The sequence below is a fragment of the Pyxicephalus adspersus genome, chromosome 5, assembly GCF_032062135.1.
Source record: "Pyxicephalus adspersus chromosome 5, UCB_Pads_2.0, whole genome shotgun sequence".
Lineage (NCBI taxonomy): Eukaryota > Metazoa > Chordata > Amphibia > Anura > Pyxicephalidae > Pyxicephalus > Pyxicephalus adspersus.
In genome coordinates, this window is record NC_092862.1 from 48,475,423 (window position 1) to 48,489,473 (window position 14,051).

At 40.5% G+C, this 14,051-nt stretch overlaps 1 protein-coding gene and 1 long non-coding RNA gene across 6 annotated transcripts in view; one reads left to right on the top strand and one right to left on the bottom strand.

The window, feature by feature from the left end:
* Window positions 1-9: 9 nt before the first annotated feature.
* Window positions 10-7,747, bottom strand: LOC140330882 (uncharacterized). Its single transcript, XR_011920814.1, has 4 exons — window positions 7,701-7,747; window positions 6,760-7,076; window positions 2,879-3,037; window positions 10-120 (listed from the first exon to the last, which is right to left on the bottom strand). It is a non-coding gene; the product is annotated as an uncharacterized lncRNA (long non-coding RNA).
* Window positions 6,859-14,051, top strand: part of ANKRD12 (ankyrin repeat domain 12) — a 63,746-nt gene continuing 56,553 nt past the window's right edge. For 3 of the 5 annotated variants that reach the window (XM_072411432.1, XM_072411436.1, XM_072411438.1), the window contains exon 1: window positions 7,411-7,589. The gene's annotated coding sequence lies outside the window, so the exon portion shown is untranslated. Of the gene's footprint in view, window positions 6,998-7,409; window positions 7,590-14,051 lie in introns of those variants that run through there. The other 2 variants (XM_072411433.1, XM_072411435.1) reach the window with 2 other exon arrangements.

Below are 14,051 nucleotides of genomic sequence, written 5' to 3' on the forward strand. Positions count from 1 at the left end.
ACATAACTGTTTTCATTAAGCATACATATTTATACTTGATCTTGTAAAATCTACATATTACTTCTTGATAATGGGAGTCATATGATGCGATGGCTGCATTTTTCAGGCTAAGAACATAAACTGGAAGAAAAAAAAACAATGGTTAGCCTAATAGTGAGGATAACATAGGAAGGCAAATCAAGCCTGTGACAGCTATAGTTTCCTCTATAGATGCAATGAAGAAATCAGTGTATACCTCAGGTAGGTACCGGGTAAAAATAAAAGTGGGGAGACATAAAATGTATTGCTGACACTTCATCTAAGGACTGGTAAGCTGCTCTACATTACATTTTTGGTTTTGTGCTTAGACACACTTGAACTTACACCTGCTCTTAACAAATAATACTGATCATTTCTGATTCATCAACATACTTGTTTTCGTTCACTGACCCAAAATATTAAAGCTGTTGGATCAGCATGATAACCAGGCAATAATCATTATTGGAAGACCTTGATATTTCTCTTAGTACAGGTATTCTTTAAAATTACCTTTAGTATTTTCCGGCACATATATCAATAAATGTAATTTAGCTGGTGATATACAAAATCAAGTCTTTTGTATAACTACCCACTATTCTGATGTCAACTACATGATTTTTTTTTTAACACTCATCTATACAAATTCTTTCAGTTGAGAGAAATTTGTGAGTTTGTTTACATTTGTTTTTCAATGTGATTCATAACAGGGGATTGATAAGGCCAGTCGTGTCTATAGTGGTTCATATTTTTATTGTATAAGTAGATTCACTTTTTTGACGTTTGGACAGAATACCTCACATTATTATCCAGCTTACTTTGATATTGACTAAATACCCGCACTTTGTGAAGGTCCTCAAGTAATAAAGCAACTCTAAACCATAACGTTTTCACCATTATGCTTCACAGTTTGTAAGACGTTCCCCACATGAAATATTGTGTTTGTACCATAATATCCACTGTTAGTGTGGCCAAACTTTTTTTTTTTTTTTTTTATAATTAGTCTCCATAAAGGCTGGTCCATATATTGATCAGCTATAGTATTAAACTACTGACAAAGTGATTATTAATATTATTGGTATAATGGCACATGTCAAGGGGTGGTTAAGGTTTTGTATGCTTAAGAATCTCAGCAAGTCTTATTGGGCAAATTGTGATGGCTAGATGACTAGGCCAAAGCATCTACAAATGGGCAGGTGTGTGTGTGTGTGTGTATCCTGGTATGCAACAGTTAGTACCTGCCAAATGTGTTCTAAGAAAGAACAACTTGTGAACCCGCAACAGGGCCATGAGTATCCAGGGCCAACTGATCTGCATTGAGAGCACAACAGGTGCATTGTTACAATGGAGTTACTGTAGCACAAATTGCTGGCAATGAAAAAGGTATCACAATACACCAGTTTGTTGCATACAGATCTGAGTCTGTTTTGGTACACGGGCACAATATTAGATTCCTAATTAAAATGTTATGGCTGATAAGTGTTTTTTTTTTTTACTAATATTCTTTTTGACTGCAAGAGTTTTTTTTTTTGGAATAATAGTACCATATACTTAGATAACAAAGAAAACTCCATATTGGGTCCTAATTAGTGACACTTGATTCTAATCTCATGGGTTGGTGGGGCAAATGTAGAAGTTTACTTTTTTTTTTTTTTTTATAATTGTAACAAATTTGCAAAATAAGTTTCAATCACTTAGCGAATGAGAATGAATAAATCAATTCCCCAAACCTGCCCAGGTCTGAGCCCGCAAAGGGAGAGTGGGTGTTCAGAAACACAACCCGCCCTGAGCCTGCGGTGGCTGCAGCTCTGGCCAGTGCGTTCTTCTCCTGACCCCACTGGTGGGTACACTGGCCAGAGCCACAGCCTAAAACTGTTTAGCATAGCAGTAGCAAAATAATCTGACCTAATGGATTGGATATGCTCCTTAAATCTCCAACAGAACATTACAGGTTAACGGTAATATTATTTTGCTCTAAAATCATTGCAGTATAGGCAAGCAAAGACAATTTCACTATAATATACACTAGGAAATAATTAATGTTGCTATCAGCTCATAAATCTGACTTAAAATAAAGAGGATTTGCTGTCATACAGAGATAAAGCACAAAATGTAAAGCATGTCTTAAGATGTACCCTAAACATCAAAATCTATTTTTTTCCCCCCCATTAAATTCTGCTTGAATGATAGCAGTACACATCTTACACATGGCATGGCAGACATTCTTGTTCTCTAGCCTCAAGGCTTTATATTTGTAGTGCGATATCAGTTAACCTACTGCAGTCTAACTTTTAGTTGAATTAGTTATGTGTCACTATGGTGGTGTTCGCTATTTTCCTTTCTGGAGAAGATGTACATGAGTATTTGCAGTGCAAGGATCTATGCTTCCTTCACCACCTCCTGTAGCTTCCTGATCGTTATTCAACCAGTTGTCATGGGAGTCATGACATAAGGAAATAAAGCCCGGTTCCTCTACCAAAATGGCTACCTGTGCCAAAAGACCCAGTGCCAGACATGGCTCTGATAAATGGGGAAAAAAAAGATCAATGGAGCCAATCAGCAACACTACAATAAAGAACCAATAGTTCTGAATTAAATTGGAATATGGGCCAGCTCACTACCCAAAAGTCAGATGGAAGAGGAACCATGCTGGCTTTAGGGTAACAAGTACAAATGTAAGTAAATTTGCAGTTTCAATCCCTCCTAAACATAAATGCACAATGGTAGCCCCACTGTAGGTTTTCTTTTTAATTCTGAAGTTCAGCTTTAAAGCGGAACTAAACCTAAAAACTACATGTGACTAGACAGATTCTTTATTTTAGAAGGGACTGGTGATCTCACTTTTGCAATAAAACAACCTTACCTGACTGATCACAATTTTAATTGGACCTTTCCTCACTCCAGCTTGAGCACCACCATCTTCACCCGATTTTCTTCCTGGAGTCGGCTCTTTGGCCCTGTTGTAACTCCCACACATGCGTCTGTACATTTATTACGAAGCTTGGACATTTCTTGTTCCTTTCTGCAATAAAGACTGATTTTCTAACTATAGTTTTGCTTTAAGGAATGCCCTGCACTTCCTTACAGAAGCTTAGCTTGCATCTTCAGAAATTAAAATGTTTTGTTTACCAAAAAAATGAATTACAAACTACATTTCTGACTGTGATTGTGCTGCTGTGTATAACAAAACATTAGTGCTTATCAGCAATTGCATTTGTCACAATGGTAAAGTTTACCATATTCAGCACACAAAGATTGTATATAGCACAGCATTATATATATATATATATATATATATATATATATATATATATATATATAGCCGAGAGGTGTGGAGCATATATCAAACAATGGCAGTGTTCAAAAAGGAGCACTAACAAGTAAAAATACATCAAATTACCATTTGGAGTACAGCTGTGTATATCTGATGGTGTAAGTATAAAAAGCAAAAGTATTACAATAGTGTGATGAAATAATACTGTACTGGAATGAATTGTCTGGGAAGCCAGGTGCTTCAATGCTTCCTCCAGATACATTATTATTCTCTTTACATGGTGTCCGCATATTCTGCTCTGTTTAACTATAAAGGGGGTATCAGCCAGATAAAGACTGATATAATGAACTGAACAATGGAACAAAAGGTGAGACAGCCCTGTCTGAAAGGCCATACAGACCAAGGCTACATACACACATCAGATGATTCTCGTCTGATTATCGTTTCAGGGCTAGTATCAGACGAGAATCTGATGTGTGTACAGCAGCCATCCAACGTCCTTCATGGATTTGTCCTGGTGGATCCATGAATGACCACAATGCAAGTGAGAGCGCAGCGGGGTGTCACTCTGTTGTTCTCCCCCCTCTCCATAGAGCACAATGGCGCTGTATGTACAGCGCTCGTTCATTCATCCCTGTCTTTTGTTGTTGAAAAGGATCATGAAACATTTTTTCCAACAACAAAAGTCTAACGTGTGTACACTGCCTAAAGAAACACGTACAGCCAAAAGCAAAGCAATTTATAATTTTTGGGAATCGGGCCACGATCTACCACAGCCATGTGCAAATTTGTTTTTCAACCTTTCCTATTCACTTCTTTGGAGGAGGTTGGGAGTACGGATGAGCCCACAAGCCCACAGAGGGTCTAAAATGACCCTAAAGGTTTTTGTGTGAGGTCCATACATTATATATTAATGCTGATAGAAAGCGTCATCCCTTTCAGGTATCAAATCTGTTGTTTCTCATTTATTTCGTAGGAGGAGTTGCATAATAAATTGGCCAAAGATTATATAGATCCTTGGTTACCAGCTTTATTTATGCCACATCCTAAGAAACTCTTGAAGAGATTTGGGAACAAAAACTCTGTTTCCAAAGTGAAAAATGTTCTTATCCTACATGTTTCGCAGCAACATGGGAAGTCTCTTCTGCAATAACACATCTCACCTGCCTGACTGCTCCAGCAATATGTGAAAAAGCAGAGCTGCAGTCAGCTTTGGTTGCAAAGAAGACTCGGCTTTGCTTACGTGTGCCAGAGATAGACGTACTCCCATGTGCCTGTGTGAGAGTTACATCACTCCTACCATGGCCAATCAAGATGGTCGAAGAAGAAAGATGGAGGCGCCTCACATTTAAACACTAAATTAAAAACAGACCTGTCTTCACATTTCTAACATATGAAAGGATGGCTATCCTTTTCAGATAATAGAATTTTTTTTGTTAATACTTTTTAAATGTATATTTACCTTCTTGGGTGGTTCATTTCTGTTCGGATTTATATGTATAAAAGCGGTACATTGTCTTTCATGAAAATTCATTTTACATTGTAGACATGTAATTAATTCTTAGGCATAACTCATTAAAATATGTCCAATATTTAATAAATTTAATAATAAACTTTAAAAAAAAACACAAAATATTTTAAAACAAGGGTGCATAAAAATACTGAAACCTGTAATATAACTGTACATAGGCATAAATAATATAATGATTACTTTGTATTGGATTCAATACAGTTATTTTGCTTTGAATCCAATTCAAAATAATTTGAAATTCCCGTCACGCTCCCTCGCACGCATTGACAACACTGGGAACTCCCAGGAAACATCCGAGCACTCGCCGGGGAAGAGATCGGAGAAAGAGGATGTGGCCCAAAGATGGGATCCGACTGGCAGGACGCCGGTGGCACCAGGTGTTAATTTTTTATGTTTTTAGCTACCCCAAGTGTGGCTCAGGGTTACCGCTTTCAGCAAGTTTTTTTTTACCCCAAGCTACACTTGGGATTACCGCCAGGGAGGTTAAATCCCCTTCCATCTTTATCACTGTGGTGGTAAACACTAAAGGGGAAACCTGCTGTCCCCTGGGATCCATACGACACATATCTCAGGAGGCTGTGAGCTGTTCATGATAGGCATTGGGTATGCGTCATCAGGGACATTCCTATAATGCAAAATAAATAGTGCTCTATTGATTATCATACCTTTGGAGGAAGACATCACCCGATCTCATGTCTTAACAGTGCAAATTTGGGAGACATGAGGAAGAACCTGGAGGATAGAAGATGGTGGTGCTGGAAGAACTTGCTGGGCTTGGTTTGTGGATGGATAGAGGGATTTTTATAAGCCCTGGGACTCGCCTGTCCATGTTCCATCTCATGGTGCCGCCATCTTCCTTTCATCCTTGGCCATCATAATTGGCAGAGCTGGAGGATGTAACTCTCACACTAGGATGTAACTCTCAGGAGTTCATTCATCCCTGGCACAGGTAAAGCTACGTACACACGGCAGATTTTTATCGCCCGATAATCGGCATCGGCCAATTATTGGGCGAAAATCTGCCGTGTGTACAGTCGGTGTCGTCCATCGTCCGGACGACCGACCTGCCGGATCCACGGACGATGGACGACAGCCGATCGTAATGAAAGGGAAGGGGGAGAGCGCGCAGCAGGATGCCGCTCCGTCGCTCTCCCCCCTCCCCTCTCCATAGAGCATGAACGGTGCTGTATGTACAGCACCGTTCATGCATCTTGCAGCCCCTTGTCGTTGGAAAGGATCATGAAAGATCCTTTCCAACGACAAAAATTGCAAGTGTGTACGCAGCTTTAGGAAAGCTTTGATTGGTGGGTTTCCCTGGCAACCAAGGTTGGTGGTGCACATGTGCATGTGAAGTTTTTTAAATTTTCATTGGGTGATCAGACAGGTAAGTCAGGAATTACAGAAATGACAACGCCTGTACATTTCTGCAAGAAGCACCTGCCTGATCTTTAATTTTGTAAAGTTCTGCTCAATAATATGGAGCTGCAATACTTTTCTTGTTTCAGCTTGGAGTTCTGCTTTAATGCTAGTGTGTTTAAAGCCTTCGTCCTAAATACAGCAAATCCAGCCATAGTGACAGGAATCATCCTGCAATGAATGGAATCTATCAACAATACCCATAAACCTCTCGGCTCACTTCCCCATTGGTTACTAACAATCATCCCTTGCCATAATAACAAGTTATTCTCCTGAACACCCAATGACAACTAATAAACCACATTGCCTAAAATACCGAATATTTCGGCAAATACCATTCATTACAGCTGGGTGAATCCAGCCATTAGCCATTGACTATTATCACTTATAAACACATCGCTGGGATCTGTCAAAACAGCTGCTGCTTGCGTCACTGTCGCAACTGGCAGGTCACGTCAACACCCCCCCTCCTCCTCCTTAGACTTGGCGCATGCGTCCTAGCAACTCAGAGGACAATACTCACTGCGCCATCACAACAATAGTGAAGGCAGAGACGGAAATGGAGGCGAGCACCCTACAGTCTGAGGACAGCATACACAGCCAGAGAGCTGACCAGAAGCCCGGCTTTCCTGCCGCCCGAACCCGCCAGCTGGCATCACCTTCTGCTCGCTTCCTCACCGTCTTGCGATTCGAGAACCTTCTTCCAGGCGCAGCCATTCCCGGGTGACGCCACTGCCCCAGCAACCAATCAGCGGCCGCAGGTTTGTTTCCAGCTGCCAGCTTGTACGGGTTGAAGCCTTTTCCGTGACGTAGAGGGGGCGGTGTTATGCGGATAGAAGGCTGTAGAATAGAGAACGCTCTTTTATTAGCGTGCGTAGAACATTGGAGTGTGTTAGTGTCACGTGACTAGACCATGTATACTCTGCGCGCTCCCCCTATGGAGGTGAAAGAACTGGCTGACAGAGGCCGTCTCATTGTTACCCTGCACACAATAACCCGCGCTCGCCGCAGACTAATGCTGTGTGTGTGTGTGTTTGACTGACAGCTTTGGCACCGCCCCGCGAGCCCGCCAATGGGGTGAGCCATGCAGCCGTCACGTGGGGTGCGGAGCAGCGTCCAATCGGTTTCGGGTCGCTGAGGGCTGTGTGCTGAGGAGGTGGGGAGTGTGTAAGAGAGGGGAGGGCGGCATAGAGAGACAGAGGGGAAGAAGAGGGGTGTGAGCGCTGCTGTGTGAAGGTCTACCGGGCTATAGTGTGCGCCTTTCACCCCGTGCAAACCTATTCACCCCAATACCACTGAACACCCGAGTGTGAGGGACGGCCTGGGGAGCGCGAAAAAGCCGTGTGGTAGCAGGTGAGGAGCTGGGGGGGGGGTCACATGGGGAGGGGGTGGGGAAGCGCAGGCCCACTGGGGGGGGGGGGTGACCGAGGGTATGGGTCACGTCAGTGGGGTCACCGTCTGTACCTGGGTTCCGGGGGTAAATACGGGAATGTCACGAAAAGGCCATGTCTGTTCTCCTGGAGGTGGAGGCCTGACTTTCCCGGGTGTTGTGTGCGAGTAGCGGGCCTGGCTGTGTAATGTGTAGCGCTGATAGTCCTGTGCTCCCAACACCCCCCATTCCTCTGTCACTGCGCAGAGCTGCCCCCCTCCAGTGCCCCTGCTACCCCCCCCCTTTAATGCCCCTGTGTTATTCATCCTCGCTAATGTGTCCCCAGGTCTCTGTTCTCCCCCTGCACATAGACAGATCTGGGGTTCACTCGCTTCTCCTGTGCTTTTTTCATGTAGAATTGAATCATATATTTCTAGTAGAGAGCCATCTGTAGTATTTAAAAGAGGAGCTGTCAATTTCTGCATCTGATGTGCTGTCATTATTTTTTTGCAATTTGTTGGTGTTCTTGGCCCTTACAAATCTGATATCCAAATATTAAAAGAATACCTTGCACCCAGGGAATCGTAGGACAGATGCTGGGTCCTTGTTATGTCAGAACTCCACATGTTGGTGTGGCACATCTGACAGTTCTTCAGAGTCCATGTGTTTCCTCTCACATCTCAGGAGGCTGAACTATTCAATACCAAGACATTTCAGAAACTTCCTTTAGTCGTTGTGGTTTATCAGATCCTTAGGTTTTTGTGTACCAGTCTGTACAACCCTGACCTTATTATGCTGGCTGATCCAATTGTCCCACATTTATTTTCTTACCAGCAGCAGATTAACTATATTAATCCCAAGTGATTTGGGGGCTGTGTTTTTTTGATTTCCCCAAACAATGGCAGACGGTGACACAAAAGCATGCTATGCTGACGCAGGGTATAACAAAAAAAAAAAAGAGAAAAGGTCGGCGCTGAGTAAAATTGTTTTTTCGCAACATCACAGTAAATACTTTTTAATGGGGCAGTGTAAAAAATTCTCAGTCTATTCCAGTTCTTTGTATGTACACATTGACGTTCGTTTTTACAAAGATTGTGACGTAGTTGTAGGATTTTATTGGTGTGTTTTTTTGTTTTTTCATCAGCCTGCTTGTAGTTGTGTTTAATTGCATCATAAAGTGTTTCCTGGGTTTTTCTGCCATGCTTCTTTCTGTGGTATGTTTCTTCTCTTGTGTTTTTATCTTGGGGGAGATCCAGGTCACCAGAGTGCAGAAGCTGCTGCTTTTTTACTCCTGTTGGTGAAATAGACAGATGTCACCCCTGGCACCATCCTGTAGCTCAGGTTATTGTGTCCTTTGTTTGCCTCGGGTTAGATCCATGTCTGGAGAGGTAAAGATATATTTGTATTCTGTACGCTATTGTACACAGGAATGATTTGTTTGTGCCAATTTAGGTGGTGTTGTGGCTGTGCGGGGTGTTTTGTTGCTGCGGATTGGTCATAGAAGAGCAGCAGGAATGGCTGCTGAATGTGTCACTGCCCATCTGCCTGCATTACTATTGCTCCAGGCTGCTGTATTCTTAGCTGCCCAACCTCTGTGTTCAATGCTTTTACTTTTACTTTTATCATGTACACGAGTAATGCAGGTAATATGTACAGTTCATCCTACAAAAGTAACGAACCTTCCCTAAAGAATTAGACTTTCACAGCTTGCTAACATCAATTGTTTTGTTCATACAAAATGTAAATGTGTTCTGGCCTGGTTGTGTTGCTGCAAATTCTTGTGCAAGATTATTTTGTATTTTTTTAAATATATTTATAAAGCTTAAAGTGATTATCTTTCAGGTCCGTGTCCATCAGATTCTGTGTAATAAAAGCTGAGGGAGAAAGGGGGTGTGTGTACCTAGTCTCTCCAGGCGAGCATCCAGAGACAATGCAACTCAGGCATGAATGCCGCATAGAATGGAAGAAATGGCACATCTTAGCAGTAAGCTCGCCAGCAGCATTTTGACATGGCATTGACTCATGCTTGCTGCTGTTTTGCTTCTGCATTCATGCCCTACTTGGCTTGTGCCTGATCTTGTATCTGGCATGGGCTTGACTACTCCACCTTCTTTTCGAGTGTATAACTGAAACGTTGCTGTGTCTTTGAAACTAGAAGAATTCCTAGCTATTCTGTGTGGCAACAAATAGGCAGTACCAAACAGTAAACATATCTGTAAGTCATTTTGTGGCTAGTGTGACTGGAGCTAGGCAAATCCCTTTCGGCTGCTGCTGCTTTCTTTATTTCTTTACCTTGAAATCTCCAGGAACCACGGTTTAATTTCAGCTTTTGACTTTAAATGGTTGTTTTAGTCCTTACAATTTTGTGTTCACAGGAGCACATCATATGTGTTATAGAGTGCATTTCCACTGATATTTAATGTCAACCCAACACACATTCATGCACAGTGCAAATACACAGTAAGGCTTTGGCCACCCTATGACTGCTATGTTAAGAATGCATCACTTTGCTGTATGCTCCTATTAATGTGCTGCGTTAGGGTAACCTATTTAAATGGGCTGCCCAGTGCATCTCATTGCTCACAAATATAGTGAATACTTCTCGTTTTTTAATGCACAGTGCACTTTCGAGTTGTGCTGTAGTGCATTAATAAGGTGTGTTTGGAGTGTTAAAAACAATGAATTGCATCACAGCACACTAACTAGATAATAAAACTACATTTTGTTCTGGACATTGGTGCTACTGCCGGTATTGTGGACACCCGAATGGGATCACACAAGGTGTAAGTGTTGCACCTAACTAGCTTGCTTGTGGCATTCAGTCCCATAGCTCTGTGTTGTCCAGTGTAGCAGCTTGCATGTACCTTTTAACATGCACTGCATAAGGTTTTGTAATTGCTAGGTATTGTAAAAAAAAAATAATAATAATTAACGAGGAATTTGTTTCTGAGATTATGTGACAGGTTCAAAAATGTGCGAAGATGCCTAAAAACTACTAATCTTTTTAACAGATTATACTGTTATTTGAGATACCTAGGACATATGTATGAGATAAACCAGCAAAACCTATGCAAATTGCTTGTGCTTAACACTAAAAAGCTACATTGGTAATTGGCTTGGAAATTAAAATAGTCCTTTTACTTGAATTTACATTTTGCTGCTTGAAAAGATATGTACAAAAGAAGATCTTAATTCTGGACATTTATTAGGAAAAAATAATTGTGGGGGGGGGGGTCACAAGGCACTGTATGGAGCAAGCTAATGTTTGATCCTTCTTTGTGTTTGCAAAGTATCCCTCATGTATGGCCTGCCTAAGGCTACGTACACACGTGCAATAATTGTCATTGGAAATGAAGGATTAGCGACTGATCGTTCGATAATCGTTAACAAAAAAAATGCACAGCGACGCAGATGAATGAGGAGTGTCGTTGGAAACGAATGAATGTCCTGGCAGATACATTTGGGCGACGATTGTTCACTATCTATTGTGTGTATTGTCATTCAGTGATAGTGGATTGTTCTGCAGTACACTTTCTCCAGTAAGCGTCACTTCCTGCATCGTTCAAACGATCGTATCTAGTGTGTGTACATATTTGGTGGATTATATTTAAACGATTGTATCGTTACAGCATGTACAGAATTGTGCACAATACGAATGTTCAAAATAATAGTTAACAATCTTTGATCTGTTGTTAGTCCTTTCTGACAACAATTATTGCATGTGTGTACCTAGCCTAAAGCTACGTACACACTTCCAATTATTATCGTCGGAAAACGAACGACGAACGTTCCTGCACGATATATATGAACGATCGTATAGCACCGATACTGCACATAGAGTTAACGACACGATCGTTCGTAGATATTGTACACACAATAGATACGATCGTTTAAGCGATAGAGGAACTATGTGCACGACAGGAAAGTGAACGGACGTTCGTTCATCACGCATGCTCAGGCCATGGACGATCAACGAACGACCGTACACACGAACGATGTTCAACGATCGTCGTCCAATCCGATCCGCCGGTCCGGTCGTTCGTTTCCAGCGACTTTCCTCGTTCGTCGGCGTCGTTGGTTACTTTTTTACGAACGATTTTTTGCCCAATCGATCGTTCGTCGTTCGATTGGAACGATAAAAATTGGAAGTGTGTACGCACCTTAAGGCTTGATTCACTCCTTTTCCCCCTTTACACTCTACAGATCTTTGTATAAGTGTTGTAATTTGGCAGTATTGTCACCATTACACCTAATAAACAGATTAATATGTAAATAAACACAGACATACTGGTAAACTTCTATTTTTACCACTATTTAAAACAATGGCTAACCTTTGCATATGTGGTAATGTGTCAATAAATACTAATCGGGGGGGCCCCTTAGGAGTTCTAAGGATTCTTTTTGTTTGTGTTATTTTAACTCATTTACTGTTATTTGTAGCAATTGTGTGATATACATTGAATAAGTGTGTGGGTTCTGATCTGTAATATGCACTATTGTATATTTCCTTTGTTATGCAATGTCATATCAGCATGACAAAATGGCAAAAGATTTAAAATAACTACAAAAATATAAATACATAATTAATTTTAGTCACTTTCTACTGAAATATTTAGCCATAAGTTGACAATTGCAAATATACAATACCACAAAATCAATGTGCTGCAGATGAGGTTATTGCTGACAAGCAAATAAACTGATTTGTAGCATTAGGCTATCATAATCTATCTTGTATTGGTTTATCTGTGCGTTTGTTTTTTCTTTATGGTTTTAATTTACCTAATAATTTAATTGTAAAGAGCCAGAAAAGGAAAGGATGCTGCAAACATATCTCTTTGTCCACTGAATAGCTGCATATAAAGAAGGTATATGCATGCTCAAGTATTCTTTTGTTCTCAGAGTTTGTGCTACTATGAATTTGTCGTCCCCATGCATTTTATGCATTGGTATTTTACCTTTTCTCCGTTATTGTTGAAATTCTGTATCCCAGCTCATATGGTGTGGATTATTAGTAGAATACAGACTGAGCTGTAGTTGTTGGGTAATGTTCTTGCTGACGCAAAGGTGATGCTGACCTACACAGAGCGTATACGTCTCAACAATACCCATTGCATATTAATTGCTTTGTGCTCTGTAAACCTTTTTGATATGGTAAAAAATTGCAGTGTAACCTTTCAGTATTAAAAAAAAATTACATTGCATACCTTACCATTTTATTAGGCAAAATTACCTAGTTTTCTGTTTCTGACTGGGTGTTTTAAATTTAGAACCCCAATATTAAATCTGTGCTGAGACTTTTTTTTTTTTTTTTTTGCTTTGCAAAACCATGTTTATTTCCTGCTGTAGTCAAAACCTTTGTATTTTGTTTCCTTGCTCTTTCTTGGTACTGCAGCTGTTGTGTGTCCTTGAATTATTTCTGCAGCTTTTCAAATGGCTGCTCAGCACTTTAGATGTTCAGTATTTCTACTTTATTGGCTTTATTTATTTTTATTGCTAGTGGCCTTTGCTTTGGGCTACCTGAGGTTTATATGATACAGTATTGATTGTGAATTTAAATATATGTGACTATAAATCCTAGTATTTTTGTGCCACAAAAACTATTGTTTCTAGCTGTGTTATTTGAGATGTGCTAATAACTGCTTTATTTCTAATTGTGTGTGCTTTTTTCCATATATATTCATGCTGTAAATGTATAATAACAGATGGCTTGTATGCATAGCGTTTTTACCAACATGCCCCGGTTCAAATTGAACAAAATGTCAATTCCATGAGTGCATTTATCCATTCAGAGTGTGTTGACAGCAGTACAGATATTTTTAAGTATAGCTCCAGCAGAGGACGTTCTTAATCATTTTTTTCTTTCTTCTTTGTCCTACCTGGGTTTCCAGGTACATAGTGATACCCTAACTTTCCTTTTACATCAGTTGTGCAGCTAGTACCCCTCTTGTGTTTTCCTGATTTATCACCTGCAACAAGGAATTCAAATGTTGTTTTGGGGTTAGGACCATTCCATTTATAAAATATGCATAACATTTTAAAGGTGCAATATATGATTTTATTATATGAATATATGACACAAACAAAAAATAGAAATAATCAATGTGCAAAAGTACATTCACATTTACGGTTACAGCTGCAAGTCACATAGATTCAGCTCTGAGTTTTGACAGGGCCATTCCAAGATATTCAAATGTTTCCCTTAACACTCCATTGTAGTTTCAGCAGTATAGTTAGGGTCATTGTCCTGTCTAAAGGTGAATAGTGGCCCTGTGACAAATCTCTGGCAGACTGAAATATTTTACTTTTTTTCTGGCCACTCTTCCATAATGTCCCACCCTATGGAGTGTACAGATACTCCCATCTCTGCTATGGATATTTGCATCTCATTCAGTATTTTTTGGTGCCCTCATTGGACCTTACATTAATGCCCTGTTGAGTCTTTATGT